This window comes from Chelonoidis abingdonii, chromosome 15 (assembly GCF_003597395.2).
Source record: "Chelonoidis abingdonii isolate Lonesome George chromosome 15, CheloAbing_2.0, whole genome shotgun sequence".
NCBI classification, from domain to species: Eukaryota; Metazoa; Chordata; order Testudines; family Testudinidae; genus Chelonoidis; species Chelonoidis abingdonii.
In genome coordinates, this window is record NC_133783.1 from 44,197,221 (window position 1) to 44,203,250 (window position 6,030).

Below are 6,030 nucleotides of genomic sequence, written 5' to 3' on the forward strand. Positions count from 1 at the left end.
ATATATCAACGGTTATTAAACACTTACTTAAACTTATAAAGCAAAACAGCTCAAGCACATGTAATGATTGAGATTAATTTTATAGTTAAAGGCTATGATACAAGTATTTGACAAAGTATAACCTACTTGAGACTTGCTGATTCATGTCCTGATTGGGAAATGCCAGAGAGATCTGGACCCTTTGAAAGCATTCCCTCATTCTAGAGAGGTAAAAAAACTTAATGGTTTGTTGCTTCTGTTACTGGTAAACAACACTCTCATAGAACCTGGGGAAGAGCATGTACATGGGCTCCCCACAGAACAATGCATAAAGGTGCATTATGTATGTTAGTGCATGGGACTGGAAGTACAAATGACCATCAACAAACCAGTGAAAATTACTAAATATGCAAAGTACAAAAACTGTATAAAACAGAGACAGACATGGGGTTTTAGTAATCATAGGTGTTGTTTTTATATAGATACAAGTTTTCATATACAAGTCTGATTTTTCCACCTACATGTCTTCTTTTAAATGCCTAGTTACATGGCTGCTGTACATGGCTTTTTTCCTGGCAGGTACCTTTTTTTAGCATCAGTTCTGTTTGATACTGATTATTTGAAAATGCAACGTTATTCCACTATTTGCTAATGCTCAATAAATGTTACTAGTTATAGTTTGTTTTTAATGCATTTAGACATTTACAATAAAGTTGAAGGATGATTCATTCGTTAATTATCTTTTAGTACACTAGGAAATTTACTTTTGTAAACTCATTAGTCCCAAAACTCATTCTACATACAGATTATCCCTTCTGAACAGCAAACTAAATAAATCTATCCACAAGAGATTATGCCCCTATGGATCATCATCACATTTCGCAAAATATAGTTAAATATGAATTTGGCTAACAGAAAAAGAAATAAAATACCAATCTACTACACATTTAAGAGAGCATGGGGTCTAATGGTTTAAATATGGGAGTAGGAATTGGGAGATCCTGAATTTTCATCCTTCTCTTGATACAGATTTCTCTTTTTGATCTTGCACAGTTACTTAACCTCTCTGCATTAGTTTTCCCAATCCGTGAAATGGATATAGTAACACTTAATTACCCAATTCATAGGATGGTTTTGAAGCTCTATTAGTTGTTAGTTACAAAGCACTTTAAAAACTATTGAAGTGCTACACGTTATCTTAAGTCATCTCATAAACTTTCATCTCGCTGTCAAATTCCTGCTTTCGCATACTCTCTTCTGCTTGGTGTTTGCTTCTCCAACATACCAATATGCCTTTCAAATATACATTCACATCTACTTCAAACCAACACAAGACTTCTGTATGTATTAATTTATGTTTTTAAACAAAGCATTAAAAAGTGTGACCAGTGACTAAACAATCATTAACAGAGCAGTCACAGAAAAATATTTTTAAAAGCACTTTAAGGCAGGATATATAAAAATATAAGGCATGTTTTCACTAGGTTAGACTCGGGGGGAAAAAAGGTGCTATTCTAAAAAAAAATGTAGCAACTGATAAGTAATTTTAACTGTTTAAACTGCAGACCATTTAGCACAGTATGATCTGAGATTAAAGCTACATAAACCAGCACATTACTTTTTATGAACCATTCATTTATCATGCTTCAGTTAAACTTAAATGTGCTTAACTTTTTCACACACTTAGCTATATAACAGTTTGTGTTACTTTTGTACACATTTCTTATAGAATTTGTTATTTTAAGGTATTACAAGTGAACACAATGTAATGCTGCAATAGCAGGACACTATTCATTGTTAAGAATACTATATTCAATAAACAGTACACACATTTGTTTTGTCTTGTCTTGTCTTATGTAATTACTAAAATGATTTAGAAAAAAATGCAAGCACCACATCAAGAAAAAAATATAAGATACTACCTAAGAAATCAGTACGGTAACATCTTTCTTTGCTAGGTATGTCAATTATTTCATTTTGACACTCTAAATAACGGTAAAATTTCACTATGCAACAGAATTATTTTTCTTATACATTAGCATATCACAGGCATTTTTTTGTTATACATGTATGCAGATATTTTCTAAATATGTACTTAAAAATTTGAAAAAATATTATAGGAGTTTGAACTATCATCTTTACATATGGTAAACTAACAGAAAAAACTTGTTTACAAATAATGTTTTCTTTAGCCATTGGGAGTCAGAGCTACAAGCTCCCATTTTAGAGCTGCACTTGAAATAGCTTACTGAGCATATGAAGGACACATAGATGTCTAACACAAGCTTAATTTCTCATATCACATTCCTTGCTAAACGTTTGCAGAACAGAAATTACGTTAATTCTGAAGGAGCAGTTTATCTGCTTTTCTATTACCAAGGAATAGGAGCAGCTTTAGGCAGGCTAGACAGCTACTTTTGGTGTCATATGTTCGGGTATTCTGAAATTTCCTTAAACAACTCGTGTTTCAGCATTATGTAAGTTTGTCATTAGTTTAAGAAGCTTCCAACTCCCTCCCAGCTGCAGACCTTGCTCTATTAGTAGACCTGTACATATAATATATACATTACCGCTCTACTTGTTTTGAACATTATAAGAAGGTATTGTGGAGAAAACAGTATGTAAATATAATTAAAAAGACTTTTCTTGATACATATGCATAAGAGGGCTGAATTAAGGTTGCACAGGCAACTTTAATTCTGGTATTTCCTTTTCAGTGCTTCTGTTTGCAACTTTAGTAATATTCTTCTAACACTTTTGTGTGTGTAATTTCCTACATTTTTAAAAAAGCAAACTAAAAACAAGCCAAAAAATGTAACCCCTTCTCCCCCTGAAATTCCATATTGTTCTTCAGCAGGGTTGGAACCTTTAGATTCACCTCATAGATCCCTACTCTTTGAGTGAATTCATTATGAAGGGAAGGAAGATTGTGAAATAAAATGTACAATGACGGACAGAAGAGTAAGAAATAGTCTAGTTTCCTTCTAGCACAAAGTGAGAGATAAAAACATCATGTGTTAGATGACAGCTGTGTAAACAGCCCATCCCTGGAAAAAATGTAGATGCAGAGGATAAGCATAAAAACAATTCATTATTTGTTAATTGCCATGGCTAACAGTATTACTGTTTTCATGGTTCTGTTTCAACTTTACATCTTACAAAAGGTAAATAGAGTGGAAAAGAAAGTTAGCATCTGCACCAAAATGTGAATCATATTAGTTGGCTGACAGTTTTTTGAAAGGCTGGATTAAGAGAACAGAATTTTCACTGCAGACATTATCTTTGCCCTGGAAAGAAATAGGAACACTCTCCTGATTAAAAAGAAGATTTGGCTTCTAAAAGAAATAGCACAAATGGAGGAAAATCCTAGAACTGTTGCATTTTCCCCTGCCCTCCCAGGCATCTTCCAAAGCCCCTTCTGTTCTGCATAAAACCTGAAACGGAAAGAAGATTCACAAACAAGTTCTTCATTAATGAGGTAAATATTTCTGATAGTACAGTCTCTTCATTATCAATCTTCTTCTTACAGGAATTCAAGATACTGAGGTTTATTTTATTTTTTTCAAATTAATAGAATTTTAGCATACATTTGTTTTTTGAATTTTAGTAAATTGAATCCATATTGGCAGTGCTGCTGGGCAACTGGACTGCTTAAAACAACATAGCATCAAGGATAGGAAATGTTGGCATCATTTTGCCAAAAAAAAAAAAATAAATATCCACAATGCCATTCTTGGTATCTTAAAGGTTAAAAATACCAGTCTAACACTAGTTAGACTGCCCCACAAAATGAAAGTTACTTCTTGTGGATGCATACTTTTAATTTACCTTTATAGAGAAACACAAAGTACAGCTTATGCTTTATTGCATATGATAGCATTATCAACAGGACAGAAAGTACGATTGACACTTAAAAGTAAACATTTACATGTGAGAGAACTGATGTGTCCCATTGTAATATTTCATTGTAGTAAGGAAAGTATTGCAACATATCATGATAAAGGAAGACATCTACATTTTAATGTCAATCAGTGTATATTTTAAAAGTGACAGCAAGCAGAAGACTTCCAAAATATAGTTATGTGGATGTGTTTCATATATAAAAAATATCAACTATAATTACCATTATCTTGCATCTGACGACATGGGTATTCACCCACGAAAGCTCATGCTCCAAAACATCTGTTAGTCTATAAGGTGCCACAGGACTCTTTACTGCTTTTATATGAAATATGGTAATTGTCAGTAAATAGCACTGATGTGCACTCTCCCCTTTACAAACTTAAGAGTACTTTAATTACATTTTAAATGGTCTTCCCATGGTGAAAATTTAAAGCATTCAAATTGTATAAAACTCTGCTACTTGTTTTCTCACTGTTCATAGTAGTACCAAAGCATCAAAAAATGGATTACATTGGAAGGCTGAATCTGCATTGATACGGAACAATTGTGTGTGGTTGATAAAACCGTGAGCTATAAAATACAATTTTATTGATACAGTATTGTCCAAACCAATATGCCTCTTTAAGCACAGATTTCCTGCAAATTTCAAACAGGATACCAGAGCTATTGAAATTACAGTACAACTATAACAGTTATTTTGGTTAAGCACAGATTCCTGACAATTCAAACCAGTGATACCAGGCATCTTGAAATTACAGTACAACTAGTAACTTATTTTCTAGTTAAACAATATGGTATACATCATGTGCAGATAATCGGGCATTTCACTGTATCCAGAAAACATGGCTCACTGATGTAATATCACAGGTTTGTTATAACACCACTTGAGATACTAGAGTTGTTTTATCCATTGATTTATCCATGATATCAGACTCTATCAAAGAAGATCAAAATAAACACTCTACATAAGACACAAAGCAGAATGTTTCAGTTCACTGAAATATTATAAAAAAGGCTTCCTTCCTAGGAAACGCAGCTATGGTAAAAAAATATCTACTACAAGTGCATGCACTGTAAAATATTCATCCATAAATAATAATTTACAAGTACCTGAGCAATACATGAGCACCATAGCATAGCACACAGCACCAAAAGAAGTAGCTCAGAGTTCTAAAAATAATGGTGTTTTAACATTAAAATCTAAGTATTGTTATTTTTTTTAAACCCACTCTAGCTGTGAGTTTAAAGATAGTGCAAACTTCTGTCTTTCACTTTTTTCAGAATGGTGTCAGATTTTCTTGTCATTTCACATAGGCAGTGTTGCTGGATCTGGGCACTTTGTGGATGTTTAGTGCAGGTCTGTTTAAAAAAAGATGAGAAATATAATAAATGAAATATTAGAAATGTTAAACTTCTGTTTTTATTTTAGCATTAGGCTATATGCTTAATTCATTCAGCAATAAAGGGATTTACCAATTTTATCTTCACTTTGTGAAGAAGCAGCACAGAACTTTTAATGTTTAAAAAGCAGGACATCCAACTTCTTTAAAAGGCACATCAGATCTGCTTTAGAAGACAGATTCCTCTTGGGTGTACCCTCATCCAAGTCCCTTTATCTGTTAAAATATCACCACTGACCATGGCAGAACTAGGCTTAAGTTTAGGTGTGTGTTATAACCTTCCTTAGTCCCTATGGGTCACTTAATTTGGATATTTTAAAAATGCCTCTTAGTCCTGTACTGTAGGTACCAATTCAAAGATTGTAGGTGGCCACTTGAAGTATTGTTACTGCTTCTTAAGAGCATCTTACTGGGATGCAATATACACGCAATACAGGGTCTTGGGGAACTCTTCTCTGTCTTCCCTCCATGGATTCTTCTCCACTTGGAGAGTAATACTGTGTATTAAGAGCTATGGCATTAAGCGCTACATAATTATTCGAAAGTTAACAATGTTAGTGGTTCGGTATTTTTCTCATTTTCTGACGGAGCATCACACTAGGTGCTCAGGGGTAGAAGTGCTATGCTTCCATCCTCCATTATTTTTTTATTTCTTGAGACTCATTTTTTTTAATGCATAGAAGATTTTAAAACCGTCTAGGGTTACATGATACAATAATAAAATTGGGGAAATTTGGAAGTTAATGAG